Genomic DNA, 16603 nt, shown 5'->3' on the forward strand with positions numbered 1-16603 from the left:
ATCACATAGATTTTCAAATTTTCTAGTTGTTTCCAACATGTTTATCTAATCTCTTTTCTTGTCCATAAGACTTCTTCAACTTCTTATTATTTGGAGCATCATCCTTAATAGGATTTACAACCATCATTGATGATTTTTCATTCAACTCATTATCCTCATCTATCTTGGAATGACTAATAAGATCTTTCAAACCAGACAATTGATTTTCAATCATTATTATTATTATTATTTAAAAATATGAGGATCTATACTTGTGAACATTTGCATTGCAAGTTTGGCCAGTCAAAATGACATTAATTGTTGCCACTCTTTGAAGTTCATACCAAAATACTTTTCTATTTCTCTGTCATTTTCATTGCTAGAGCAATACCTGAACCACTTAATGACGCAACATTGATAGTCGTTGGGACAACACCATTAACAACCAAATCAATTTATTGTTCTGTTTCATTCGTCATTTTCTTGTCAATCTTTGACATACTCTTTAGTATTTCAGAATCCTAACAATAAAGAATTTAATCTTTATCCAAATTATTTTTAGTCAATGATGAAGTTTTTATATTTTCAAATCATCAACCGAATGAACTATGAAACATAACGAAGTTTTTATGACTTCAAATCATAATAAAAAATAAACAGAGTAAAATCTCACATATTTTAAACTCCAGAAATCAATACAGAGATCATATCGGATCGGTGAAGTTTTTATATTCTTAGAACCAAATTCTCATACTGATTTCTCGATAAAGTTTTTATATTCTTCTAATCGAGGGAGTAGAAATCAAAAAATTTTAGTCTCCACAAAATCAGACCCAATACAGATTAACCAAACACTTGATTTATAAATGGCGATAATTTTTTTTCCTTCACCAAACAAGCACAAAAATAAATATTTTTATACTTTCCTTAGTGTTGTTTTTCTCAATTTTGATAAAATATGTATTTTTCAATAATAACGTCAAACACATGTTCATTTAACATATGAACAATCAAGTGAAGTTTTAACTCTGTATTTACAACTTTGAACTTTTAACAATAAGTTCAACCCAACTTATGAACATCAACAAAATTAAGTTCAATCTATTTTCTAAAAAATAGCAAAATCAAATGTTAAGAAGTTCAACACAAGTTCACCCAACTTATGAACTATCAAAGTCAAGTTTCAAGAACTTCAAACACAAGTTTAAAAGGTTGAAGAACTATCAATATGAAGTTCAACTATTTACTGAAAAAATAGTAAACGAAACAATACAAAGTAGTAATATTATTTCCTTAAGATTGTTGTTCTTTGGGTATATAAAAATCTATATTTCGGCTCAACAACTTCAACACAAGTTCAAGTATAAAACAAGAAAACTTATAAAGTTAGTAACACCCTCAACACAAGACCGAAAAGACCTTTCAAAGAAGTGTTTTTTTTTCCAGAAAATTAGATGAAATAGAAAAAGGCCAAGTCCTTCAACTTCACGAAGTGTCCTTAAGGAAATATTTCCCCTCAAGTACCCGAGGTTGCGGAATTTTTCTCCTAGGATAAAATGGCCTAACAATCCGACTATAGTGGCACCTCAAATGATCGGATTCTCTTCGAACTCACTCAACGATTAGATGATCACACAGAGTATTTTCAGAAAACAATAAGAGCTTTTTGCAAAAAAAATTCATACTAAACTTATGGAAAAATGTAGGTTTATACAGCCATAAAGTGCCCCTTTCGTAAGGTGGCAATGGTTCATCCGAAAAGGTTTATCCTTTGGAAGAGTCATGTCTGTTCTTTCGAAACATTGTATCTTTTTCTGAACAAACACAACTATCCGAACAGTCACTCCTTTTCCAAAACAATGTGTCTTTTCCTCAAAGGGTTGTGTCCCTCCATTTTTCATTCACACCAATTAAACCCAAAAAATATAAGATAATTAAGAAATTCAGAGAGCATTATACTATCATCATTAACCTTTAACATCATATTGATTATATGTGGCAAACAGAAAAGTTTATACTTCTAAAGCAATTGTGATCAAAGACAGATATACATTTAGACACAAATCAAAGGCTTGCAATCAATTTTGTTATTGTCTTCCTATCGACATAGTGGGAAGGATAATGATTCCTCTAGCTTAAAATGTTACACATAGAAAACGTGAAAAATGACCTTCGATATGACATGTTGTATTTGGAGATGTGGACTTCTCATTGTATTGATTATTTTTTATATGTATCTGGTGGAAGATATTTAATACATAGTAAAATTGGGCTAAATTCTACCCTTTCATAAAATTACTCGAGCTAGTTGTTCTTGCTTTACTACGTGTTTTCTCTTTGAAAATTCGATTGGTGCAACCACAGTCCTTAGGTAATAAATGATATTGTTGGTTTTCTCCTCAACTATTTGTTAAATTGATGATGAAGTGTTCTATTGAAATCACTAAATATAAAAGTTCAATTAACTCATCTTATTTTTATCGCACGTGATTATTTTCAAAATCAAGTTTCTTCTTCTATTAAATCTTTTTAAAATGTTAACAAATTTGTGAGTTGTTTGTTAACTTTATTGATACTTGCTCCAGTTATCATTTCAAAAAAAAAAAATTAATAAAAATACGTATTTTGTTTGAGATTTGGTATGCTTTAAGCTTGGAAGACAATGAGAATAAATGTTATGGTGAAGAAGGATAAGGAATCAGTTTTGATGACTGATTTCTCTTTTGAAATCAACAACAACAACAAACCCAGTGTATTCCCACTTAGTGGGGTCTGGGGGGTAAGATGTACGCAGTCCATACCTCTACCTCTGATGAAGTAGAAAGGCTGTTTCCGAAAGACCCCCGGCTCAAGTCACGAGATATCACACAAACACATAGTACAGCACAGAAGCAGATGACATAACATAGATACGGCACCCATAAGGAATATAAAACAGAGTCAAGCAGGAATGCAGGAATATAAAGCAGAGGAAAGCACACATATTCGTAATAAACATGGAACACGGAACACGGAACATTGAATACGGAATCATAACAGGAATACACCCCCACCAATTAATTCCCTACACTAGCGACCCGAACTGGCCCTAATCCTCTGCCGTAATTCGCATCTTCCAAACCTTCCTATCTAGGGTCATGTCCTCGGTGAGCTGTAACTGTTCCATGTCCCGCCTAATCACCTCACCCCAGTACTTCTTCGGTCTACCCCTACCCCATCTAAAACCATCCAACGCTAGCCTCTCACACCTACGGACCGGGGCATCCATGCCCCTCCTCTTCACGTGTCCGAACCATCTCAATCGTGCTTCCCGCATCTTACACTCCACTGAAGTCACACCAACCTTCTCCCGGATAGTCTCATTCCGAACTCTATCCCCTCGGGTCAGTCCACACATCCAGCGCAACATCCGCATTTCTGCCACCTTCATTCTTTGGATGTGGGAGTTCTTAACTGGCCAACACTCCGCTCCATACAGCAAGGCCGGACGGACTACCACCCTATAGAATTTTCCTTTAAGCTTGGGCGGCACCTTCTTATCACACAGCACCCCCGATGCCAGTTTCCACTTCATCCATCCCGCCCCAATACGGTGCGAGACATCCTCGTCAATCTCACCGTTACTCTGGATCACGGACCCGAGATACTTGAACTTATCCCTCTTCCCTACCTCCTGTGCTTCTAGCCTCACTACTACCTCATTCTCCCGCCTCACGTCATTAAACTTACATTCCACATACTCTATCTTGGTTCTGCTCACCCAGAACCCTTTAGACTCCAGAGTTTGCCTCCACAACTCTAATTTGTCATTCACACCCCCTCGAGTCTCATCTATCAGGACTACATCATCTACAAAAAGCATACACCACGGCACCTCCCCTTGGATACGCTGCGTCAACACATCCATTACTAACGCAAACAAAAAGGGGCTAAGCGTAGATCCCTAATGCAATCCTGTCAGGACAGTGAAATGCTCTGAGTCTCCCCCCGCCGTCCTCACCTGGGTTTTCGCTCCCTCATACATATCCTTAATTACTCTGATATATGCCTGCGGTACTCCACTCACCTCCAAGCATCTCCAAAGCACTTCCTGGGAACTTTGTCGTACGCCTTTTCCAGGTCGATGAACACCATGTGCAGATCCTTCTTCCTCTCCCTATACTGCTCCACCAACCTTCGTACCAGGTGGATTGCCTCCGTCGTCGAGCGGCCGGGCATAAATCCGAACTGGTTTTCCAAAATAGACACTAACCGTCTCAGCCTCACCTCGACCACTCTCTCCCAGATCTTCATAGAGTGACTCAGTAGCTTAATCCCCCTATAGTTATTGCAACACTGAATGTCCCCCTTATTCTTATAGAGAGGGATCATGGTACTCCACCTCCACGCTTCGGGCATCTTTGCCGTCCTGAAAATCTCATTGAACAATGCAGTCAACCACCTTACACCAGCCTCTCCAACGAACTTCCAAAACTCCACCGGTATCTCATCCGGCCCCGTCACCCTACCCCTTCGCATCCTGCGGACTGCCTGTCTAACCTCGTCTACCTTAAAACGTCTACAATAGCTAAAATCCCGACACTCCCCTGAGTGCTCCAGTTCCCCTAACACAATAGCTCTGTCCCCCTCGTCATTCAAGAGCCTATGGAAGTACGACTGCCATCTCTTCTTTATGTGGCCGTCCTCCACCAACACTCTACCGTCCTCCCCCTTAATGCACCTCACCTGATCGAGGTCACGACCCTTCCTCTCCCTAGCCTTAGCGAGTCGGAACAACTTTTTCTCCCCTCCTTTCCCCTGTAACCCTGCATACAAGCTCTCAAAAGCGGCCGTCTTAGCTGCCGTGACCGCTGACTTCGCCTCCTTCCTCGCTAGCTTGTACTCTTTCCTGTTTACCCGCTTCTCTTCCTCGTCCTTACTTTCCACCAACTTAGCATACGCCTCTTTCTTGGTCTCCACTTTCTTCCCCACCTCTTCACTCCACCACCAATCCCCCCGATGATGTCCGGCCCGGCCCCTAGAAACACCCAACACCTCCCTTGCATTCTCCCTGATGCACGTTGCCGCCCTGTCCCACATATTATCCACATCCCCCCTACACTCCCACACCCCCATTCCCGCCAACCTCTCCCCTATCTCCCACGCATTCACTGGCGTCAAACCGCCCCACTTGATTCTCGGTCTACACTCCTTACTCCTCCTCTTTCTATTCTTCTTTATACCCAAATCCATAACCAAGAGCCTATGTTGGGTCGAAAGATTCTCACTCGGGATGACTTTACAGTCTTTACACAACGCCCTATCCCCTTTCCTAAGCAACAAAAAGTCAATCTGGGTCTTGGCTATCGCGCTCCGAAAAGTGATCAGGTGCTCGTCCTTCTTCGGGAAGCCCGAGTTCACCACCGCCAGCCCAAACGCCCTCGCAAACTCCAATAGGGTCGCCCCCTCTTCATTTCTCTCCCCAAAACCAAAACCACCATGCACATCCCCAAAGCCTCCCGGTAGCGCCCCGATGTGCCCGTTGAAATCCCCTGCTACAACAATCTTCTCCGAACTGGGCACGCCTCTCACCACGTCCTCCAAAGCCTCCCAGAACCGCATCTTCTCCTCCCCCTCCGATCCCACATGCGGCGCATAGGCACTACACACGTTCAGGGTAAACCCCCGAATGACCAACTTAATAGTCATCAACCTATCGTTGATCCTCTTCACCTCCACTACCTGACCTCTAAGCTCTTCATCTACCAAGATGCCAACTCCATTCTTACGCCTGTCGCTCCCAGAGTACCACAGCTTGTAACCGTCCACATCCCTAGCCTTAGACCCTACCCACTTCCTCTTTTGAAATCAATAAACGTAATTTTATAAATAAAAATATTTAATCATAAAAATATTTTGTATTGAAAAAAGTTAAATTTTATATCTACATGTCCAAACATCAATGAGATCACTTTAAAAATAATTTTTCTAACTTAACACCTCAAATTTCTAGAAGAGTATGTTTATTGGAGAATAAATATTCTTGCGTCCATAATAGCTTGGTCGACCAGCTATAAAACAATACTAATAGCTATTCCCAACACAAGACGTTAAACATCCTAAAATTGTTCTCAACATGATGTCTATTTCAAATACTAATGTTAATTGAAAGAAATATTATAAGGCAATTATTTTGTTTTGACTTTGTCCACCTAACCATCATAGTTTTTTTTTCAAAATTAACAAACCAATATAACTATCGACAATTCATAAAAATTATTTATTTCACTGAGTGTTACAAATTAGTATTTTGAAGAGGTTCAACAAGATTCCCAAAAATCCATAACACATAAGCAAAGAATATAATACAAAATAAAATGGATATTACTGCTTGTTCATCAAATAATATAATTTAACCTTTTTAATGACATTTATTTTTGGTTAAAATCCATAATAAGGAACAACGCCAAACAAATACTTTTTTTTTTTTTATAATTATGATGCAAAATTTATGTACACTTTTTAACCAAATAAATAATATTACATTATTAATGGTCAAGTGGATCGTGTTAACACCTACTACTATTTAGTGCCGAAAGAAGCTAAAATGACTTTTACTAACAAATATATGTAAAAGAATTTGACAATAGTGTTAGCCCCCAAAAAGTATCAAATCATTTTTATCCTTGAAAGAGACCAAAAACATTAGTGACGATAAAATATTTGATAATTTATGGTAGGAATTTATGAGTAATTTATTTCATAAAAGGTTCCTTCAAAATTATAGGAATAAATGAATTATCTTTAGCATAATTACTTGATACATAGTTGTAATAAATTTTTATACCGTGCATACATAAAATGGCAACAAGTGTGAAGCACGTGTCGAAAAAACTAGTTAATTTAGAAGCTCATAGAGTATAAGAAAGAAGACATCTTAAATTAGCAGAATTTATAATATTCTTCCGATTTTTGGCCCAATTGTAGGCCTCATCCACAAAGCCCCCCATTTCCTCTCTCCTCTTTTATCTCAGTGTTGCGTGGACGACATATTTGTGCCAAATAAGGTTCTAACAGCCACAAACACACACATTTCACACTTCTTCCACATCTTTCACATGTTTGGTTCTCCCTCCACCACGTGTCTCTCCTATCGGATGGTCAACATCCAACATAAATTCCTAGGATCCTATTTCGCATTTTCATATTATGCCTTCACTTTATTCACTTAAAATGACTTTAAAACCCTCAAAGCCCTAAAATCATATTGTTATCATCTTTTCTCTCAAATCCCACTCCTTCTCACTATTTGTCTCTCTCTCACATACTCACAAAAAAAATGTCTTTTCCCCTAAAAATAAAAGTTTGCTAACCATTTCACCTTAGTGGACAGAGGCTGCTGCTCCATTTTTGTAATGGATCATTACAATCACGTGAAGATCCGTCCAACAACTCATAATGTTTCATATTCAAACGGCGATTTTGAAGGAGCTACCGCCCCATGAACCTCCATAAACTAGAACCTAACACTTATATTACCAAGAGAATACAGAGCCTTTACGAGGGGTTTTTGGAAGCAAAAATTTTAAGTCACAACATAGACAAAAAGCTGATCTCTTAAGAAATATCCAGTCCTTTCATCTCCCTTTAAGTTTCGAAGTTTTTTTTGTGTGTAAAATTTGAGTTCTATTTGTCAAATTTGGAGTGTGGATTTGCGATCTAAAAGTCCCCATTTACTGCCCCGCAAGAGGTGACTTTAGCCTCTCTTCCCTACTTATCGTTTTGTTTTGCTTCCGTTAAAGAACTATTATTCCACGGTTCTAAGAAACTCCTTTCTTGCCAATAACTTTGCATAGTTAATTAGAATAACAAATGATGTAAAAATTGTATTGTGCTACCTCGTTCAAGAATGATATAGTTCCCCTGAATTTTTCGTTAGAAAATATAAATTATTAAGATTGATGAATGTTTTCTTCTGTGTTATTTTTACGTGATAAAACATTTGGCATATGTGCCTCTATACAGAAACGTGTTATAACAGAGATGTTCATTATCTTTTTTGGTTTTGAAAAAGAATATTATGCTACTGTAGATATTCTCGAATAAAAATTATGGGAGATATGGTCATGTTTTTATTTTCGTAAGTCCTAATAATCTTTTCCTAACCTACTTTGTTGCTTACATGAGGTATTTTCTTCTTCTGAATGTTAAATGATCAAAGATGAAGGAAGCAGGTTTTTGATTTCGTCCCACAAAAAGGGATGTGAAGATGGTATAGTGTACGGTGACCTCACTCCTAGAAAGGACTTTTTAGGGGCTTAATATTTTAGTATTGTGTTTGTTATGCCATAATTTCTATGAACAGTATCTTGTCATCGTTTCTATGAATTGATGGTGGTGGATTGTTAAATTGGATTCCTTTCCTTGTCGATACGAGCTTTATATATGAACACAATGAAAACTATTGATTTTGTTAAAGTATGGAGGGTTACGTACAGAGGATCTATATGGTTGACCCAAACTAGTTAAGAATTAACATCTTTACGACTGATCTGTTGTTTTAGCAACATTTGGAGTTTTAACGTGTGAAAATTGTTCTCTCTTAAACATTTTCCTTATGTTTCTCTTATAGTCCAAGAATAATTATTTGTAGTGTCTTGTTAAGATTTATGTTCAAACCTTTTCTTTGCTCAGAAATACATCATGCCAATTAAAATGCATTAGTTTTTTTTCTTTCTTTTTTTGATTTTTCGTTAGATATGGATTTACCTATGACCGATTTCGTGCTTTAGAGTAGAAACTTTTATATAATTTTGACATGTCTTATATGAGGACTATTCTTTTATGTCTTATAAATTTTTTTTTTTTTTTTTTTTTTAATTGTTTTTGAGTTTGTTCAGAAGTTATCGATTGCAAACACGATTTCCCACTGGGTATTTGCATGTTTCATATTTGAATGATAAATTCATTATATGCCATAATTTGCCCGTATAACTGTTTGGTCTTCCTTTATCCCATACCATGACATGTTTAATGGCCTCTAATTTTCTTATTTTCTTATTTCACATGTACATTCGGGAGAATTTTTGGAGTCTGGCGGCTTTATTCCATCTCTGTTCAAATCAGAGAAGCGACATAACAGATGCATTACGTGTTTCCGTCTAGAAGTCTAGTGCCTCCTTCCCTTTTGCTATATTCCTTTCTAGATACATGTTATTATTGACATTTAACAATTCACACATTTTTATTTGAAATTGGTAATTTTGTATGTTCTTATTTGAATTAGTGTGAATCCTTTAATTTGATGGTGAATTTAATTGTTCACTTCTCGCCTATTAAATTTTAAATTTAACATAATCTCCAAGCTTAGGTGTTTAATTTATATCGTTAAAAGGATAAAATTTGTTAGATAACAAATTGACCGAATTGTTAAAAGTCCTTCAATACTTCTTTAATATAGAATAATAGGTTGATCTTTTGAATCCAAGTTAGTTTCTCACTAGTTAGTAATATCAAAATAGTTAAAAATAAAAATTTTACGGTAGCTGAACTTATCATCCTTAGACCCGAAAATCGACTTTAATAATTTGGGGTATGGTAAATGAATTCAGTTTTTCATCTATTTCAATAAAATGATTGCAGCTTGGCCAAACTGATTCGCAAGGCTTTCTTTTTAGAGATTTCAAATGACAATGTTTTAAAAGAAAAACAATGAGCCGTTTCTTACTTAAAAAATAGATTCTCGAGTCATTAAAAATTTAAACAATTAAATTTTTATAGTTATCTTCCTATAATTCACTTAGCGTAGGTTAGTTTTCCGTTGACTTATATATTATATAATTAGAATTACTTTTTTTTTAACAACGAAGAAAAATGTGATGTTCTTTATACAGCATAACTAATCCGTTCATTACCTAGGAATTTAAATTATTAATTAGAAGTTTTGTATATGTTTTAAAAGAAATGATCTAAAATAAGTTTCTTTTGATTACCTTAAGGTTGCATATTTTTTAGAGGACTGTAAGAGTTATCTGTAGTATTTTTTGAAAATGGCTAGTGTTCTCAATACTTACAAAGATTCTTTCTAATCTTTTTCTTAAAGGACTAGCATACATCATTTTAAACAATATATATATATATATATATATATATATATATATATATATATATTGCCTTACTTACATCCTTCTTAATATAAAATTTGATTTCTATATCTAATCTATATTTGACCGATTAATCATAGTTAGCGGATCCATTAGGGTTCTTTAAACCTTCCCTTTAGGATAATTAGAATCCGTACCTGGAAACACATAAGTTAAGTAGACCTTAAAATAAAGTCTTTATTTTTTTTAATCACATAGTTTATAACCTAATCCACCATAGAACTAGTTAGGTGGAGATTTTCTTAATTTTATTTTTAAGTTTCCAAATTGTTGTACCTTAAGTTGACTCATGTTAAACCGGGGTATAGCAAACATGTTACGTGACAACCAGGTTCTCCGATACTAATTGATCTATTGCAATGAAAGTGCAAGTGGCTGTAAAGTTTTTAGGAAAGTAATATTTCCAGGTGCATATATTGGATGTGAAGTAAGTTGTTCTAATACAGGAAAGAGGACATCTGAGGATTTATTAAATGAAGCTACATCAAGAAGAGGTGAAAAACCTTATGGAAAATAATTAGGGTTTGGGGGAAACATCCTTAATTATTTCCAATATAAGGAATACAACAATGACAGAATCACTTTTCTATTGCACACACAGAAAGGGTTTTCTCAAAGGCAGTAGAGCAAAAAGAGAATTTAGTGGCAGCTGAAGAAAAGAACCCAGCACAAGCTGAGTTGATTGTTCTTTGTTTTAGTCTGTGATTGGGATAGGATCTTTGTTGGGTCTATCTATTTTATTTATGCTGCATCGGGATAAGTTGTGAGGAATTTCAACAAGAATCATCTTCATGGAGAATTAGTTAGAACGCTAGAGTTAACTGTTGAGTTGAGGTACTAATCTTAGTCTCTTTGATAATAGAGTTGTTATCTAAAACCGCACTTTGCATTTCATGGAAGTTGGTTGGAAATCCTAGGTAAGTGATTTTTTACTCCTTTGACCAAAAAGGTTTTTCACGATAAATCTCAGGTTCTTTTTACTTATAGAATCAGAACCTTGTTCCTATATCATGTAGTTTGTACTAGTTCTTTTCTGAAACCATTTGGGAGTGCAAGGATTGGGAATGACTGGAACAGCCAATATCACACCCTTTGAAGCACCATTACACCTATAATGAATGTCTAGGATTAGGAAAATTCAATATGGTTAATCCTCCTATAATGAATGTAAAGCTAAACACTGATGGAAGCCAAAGAATCTTAATCTTTCCCTCTCGGTGATGTTGATATTACTAAGCTTGGTGGTTAATCCTCCACTCTCTAGGCCTTTATGCCAAAAAGATTCTTTATCCAAACTATTTTATCAAATACCCACAAGTTTTAAATCCTTTGTCAAATACCCACTTAATTTTACCTCACCATCAACTTTTTCAACTTAACAATTTCAACCCCAACCTTTATAATAATTCACTTTAACCCAGAACTTTCAACTTAATAAATTCACCCACAAGTTTCTAATAATACACTTCAACCCACTCCATCATCCATCACTATATATATAAAAATAATATCTAGGTTTCCAAAAATATTAAAAAAAAAAAATTCCAAAAGTTAAAAATAGAAAGTGGTTATTTTTCCCACCAAAAAGCTCCGATTCCGGCCATTTTTCTGGCATTATTTTCCGGCGATCAGCTGTAAATTAGTCCACAAACATCATAAGCTTATCCATTGCATCCATTGTTACCCCATTTGTTTCCTCTCTTCTCAATCACACTTTCCACTATTATTGAAAAGCTTTAAATCACTCACATTACTCAAAACCACTTTAGAAAGTGCATTACAGTAGCTCAGGTGACTCCAAGTTCATTTCTTTATTCCATAAACCCAAAAATCATTGATTACAAGCAATATTTGCAATTTCAAGTATTTGTACGGAAATCTGCGTAGTCATCGACCCACCCTTGCCAGTCATCGATCGTGCATACAACATGACATAGACCATAAGTATAATCTACCATCGATCGAAGCTTAATTGTAGGATGTTTATTGCAGAATTTGTTCCGATTTCTGGTGATTTCAAGGGAGAATGGGTGGAGACTTTGAAATGTTGGAAATGGAGATCATTTACCAAGGTGACAATTCCTATTCCTGTTCCCCACAACAGTTTGTACGACGAATTTGTTGCAAGCGTAATGCAGAGCGGGGATCTAGATTGCGCGCCGAGCGATGTGATGATTAGTTATGTAATGCATTCGAGGGAAAAGGTGAATCCTACGATCATAAATAGCGATGTACGTGTGATGACTTACATAACGAATACTGATGTAGATGGCTTTAGGCCAATTTTGAGGATAAATGTGGTTGAGAGGTCCTTTGAAGGACCGCTGAATTCATCAGCACCCCCACCGCGGCGCCCGGCAGTCGACGATGATTTGATCGATTACGAGAACGATGTCGATGATATAATTAATATGGAAGATTATTCTATGCATATGAAAGAATTTTCATCGGACTCGCAAGATAATGAAGAAGATCGTGAAACAGAATCACAAGCAGGATACTCCTTCACCGATGGAACCAATTTCTATTGTGGTCAAATATTCGCCGATAAAAAAGAGCTGAAAATATAACTAGAAGCAGTGGCGAGGAAATCTTTTGATTATTATATGGAGAAGAGTTGCACGAAATTGATGAAGGCGTAATGCTTATCTCATGGTTGTGGCTGGCTGTTGCGGGTAAAAAAGTACGACACCTCGGACAGATTTCACATATATAAGTGTGTCGGGATGCACACGTGCGGCATTGAAAATGCCACCTACAGGCACAAAAAAGTCTCATCCGAATTGATTGTTTCAGTATGCGTAAATCATTTTTGGGATGGTAAGGGTCCAAGCATAAGAGAACTTCAAAAAATTATATTTAAGGAGTTGCGTTGCAACGCAAGCTATTGGATGTGTTGGAAAGGAAGTATAATTGCGAAGAACAACATTCGCGAGACACCATAGCACGGATATGCTTGCTTGCCGGCTTTTTCCCACATGGTGGAGTTATTGAATCCAGGATCTTCTTACTCTATCATGGTAAACCGGATAGATGGATCGTTCATTTACTACTTCTTAGCATTCGAAGATTGCATACGAGGATATGCCCACATGAGAAAGATAATTGCCGTCGATGGCACACATTTGTATGGAAAATACGGGGGCATTTTGGTGAGCGATGTTGCACAGGACACCAAAAATCATATATTTCCGATTGCCTTTTGTGTCGTGGATAAAGAGAACGATGTTTCTTGGACCTTCTTCTTCCAGAAGCTAAAGTCTATCATAGAAGATGAACCAGATCTATGCATCATCTCCGACAGGCACATTAGCATCGTCAATGTCTTCTCTCGTGTATACAGTCGTGCATATCACGGACTTTGCATGAGGCACCTCGCTGAAAATTTTTGCGTAAATCAACACTGCAGAGAACATCTTTATCTATTCTATGCCACAACAAAGGCTTATTTCTTTGATGAGTTTAGCGATAATTTTGTGGGATTGAAGAGTAAATGCCCCGAGGCAGCTCATGTCCTTAAAAATGTGCTTGGTTTTGAAAAATAGAGTAGAGCATACTTTTCGGGCAATAGGTACAACGTGATGACCACAAATATTGCTGAGTCGCTCAACTTGATTTTTATGGATAAACGGGAGTACCCCGTATCGTACATATTCAATTTAATTGCTAAAAAATTTGGTGATAAGTTTAGGGAGCGACATGCATTTGTCGGTGGTAAAAAGAACATATTTGTGCCTTCTGTGGAAAGGATCCTAAGGGATAATAAGAGTGCGAGTGATTATTTGTATGTGGGTAATCCAAACGGGGTTCTCGACGAGTATACAGTGTTCGGAAATGGCGTTACTGCCAAGGTTAATCTCTTGGAGAGGAGTTGTTCTTGTCAGAAATTTGACTTGGTGAAAATGCCGTGTGAACAAGCGATGACAGCTTTGCGAGCAAAGTACGGTGATGGCGAAGATTATGGTAACTCCATCTATGACTACTCTTCGCCAATTTATAAAGCTGAAAGTTACCTCTCGCATACTCGGAAGCAATTAACGTGGTCCCTCCGGAGGCTAAATAGACTATGCCATAGGAAATGGTAGACACCAAAATTTCTCCACCCCCGTACAATCTCAAACTTGGAAGGAAGAAAGTCAAACTCACTAAGGGCGTCGGTAAGACATTCAAGTCCAAAAGGAGGAATAGGTGTTCAATATGCAAGAAATCCGGACACAAAAGAATCACATGTAGAATGGGCATCAAATCATAAATAGACTTTTTTTTAGCTTCAACTGTAAAGATTTTGTTTTGGGGGATGAATGCGCATTTCTGTAGATTTTAACGTTCAGTTCTTATCGACCTAAAGCTTTGTCTATAATGGACTATCTATAGTCTACGGTATATATAATATATGGTCTATGAAATATTATGTATTGATTATATTATTGCTGATCTAACACATTATGTTGGTCATTTTCCTGACTTATCTCTCCAATCGATGCAATGAGTCATTATTTCCCTTGTTTCCCATTCCCATTTATTAAAAAGCTGCACAAAATATTTCTTCACGAGGAAAAACAGCTGGTATACGTATACAAAACATTTTCTCTTGTCAGACACGTCGACCTACCATTGGGTGGATATATGAACGAACACAATCTACAAGTCTATAAGTACATGCCCTCTTTCTACGCAATTCTTCAGTTTTCCCTAAATCGAAAATATCAGAAATCATCTCTTCTTCTTTTTCTTCTTCTTCTTCTTCTTCTTCTTCACCCAAATCAAAAAAATGCCTCCAAGAAGGATACCCCTGCGCCCCATCAGACGTGTTCCTCCGAGGCACTACGACCTTCTCCTCTTAAGGAATGATTTGGACCGGATTTTCTGCGGGCTGGCTCAAGACCGCATCTACCTGGAGCGGGAGCTCCGTCGAATTGTTCGTTTCTTGAGGGCAATTCTGGAAAGGCTCGGAATGAAAGGCCCTGACTACATCACCCCCCCCAACCATCCCCATAATTTAGTTTAAATATTTACTTTAGAATATGCTTTTAAGTTTTTTTGATTTGTTCATTCCTGAAGAAGTTTTCTTTGTAGGATCTTGTTAGAAGAAAACTTCTTCCATTTTTCTCTTTTTTGATGCAAATTTTATTATGTAATGCAATGAAAAATTTGAATACAACTATGTTTCAGTTTCTTTTAACATTGTGTGCTTGTCATCTTTGTTCTGATCCCTTGTTTGAAAACTCGAATCAAATATGTCTGCCTTTTCAAGTTACAGTATTGTGGCTTGACTAATTTCCTGAAGACTAAAATCTAATGTTTAGATTTTTTACAAAGTATTTCGTCGACTGTACATATTAGTTGATCATAGACTACATGAATCGATGGATCATCAGGTAAATTAAAAAAATAATAACAGATTTTGAAAAAATAATTTAATTTTAAAAGATTTAAATAAATTATCATATGTTATATGTCTGGTGGAAGAAAATAATTAAATTAAAAATAATTTAAATAGATAATCACACGTTTTAGGAATTATGAAAGACAATTATTAAATTAAAAAAATTAAATAAATAATAGTAACATATATTTTGGGCTGGTGGAAGAAAATAATTAAATATAATATGATTTAAATGGATAATCACATGTTTTGTGGCTGGTGGAAGAAAATAATCTAATTAAAAAAGATTTAAATAGATGATGTTGGACTGGTGGTGACACTTAATAGACCGTCGTATATCATGCACTATGTCCTCCATCGATCATTCTGGTATATCGTAGACTTTCGCGTTTATTATCGCATCGATTGATATCATTATTATGCGTAGACCATGGTGATCTATGTACACAATTATAGACCATCATTTGGATGTAGTTAAAAAAATGATTAAATAAATTATAAATAAATGTGGTGTGGATTTCTACACATGTTAAGGAGTGTAAACAAGTCACATAATCATATTAGAGCTTAGACAAATTAGGGAGGGTGAATTAAGAAGTGTATGGATGGGTAGTGGTTGAATGCTCAATATCGTAAGAGTAATGTTTCTCAAAGCACAAGTATGTATTGAGGATGGTAAATGTTTTACCACTATCAATTGCATACACTCTTTTGATTTAGGGGTGGTGATGAAAGAAATATGTGGAATGTGTAGGCATCAAATACAATACATATTCTATATACATACTTATACTTTGTTTAAATATTACTCTTACGATATTGAGCATTCAACCACTACTCATCCACACACTTCTTAATTCACCCTCCCTAATTTGTCTAAGCTCTAATATGATTATGTGACTTGTTTACACTCCTTCACATGTGTATAAATCCACACCACATTTATTCATAATTTATTTAATAATTTTTTAACTACATTCAAGTGATGGTTTATAACCTTGTACATAGATCATCGTGGTCTACATCTAATAATGATATTAGTCGATGCGATAATAAACGTGTAAGTCTACGATAGACTACACTAATTGATGGATGA

Source organism: Capsicum annuum, chromosome 3 (genome assembly GCF_002878395.1).
Source record: "Capsicum annuum cultivar UCD-10X-F1 chromosome 3, UCD10Xv1.1, whole genome shotgun sequence".
NCBI lineage: Eukaryota > Viridiplantae > Streptophyta > Magnoliopsida > Solanales > Solanaceae > Capsicum > Capsicum annuum.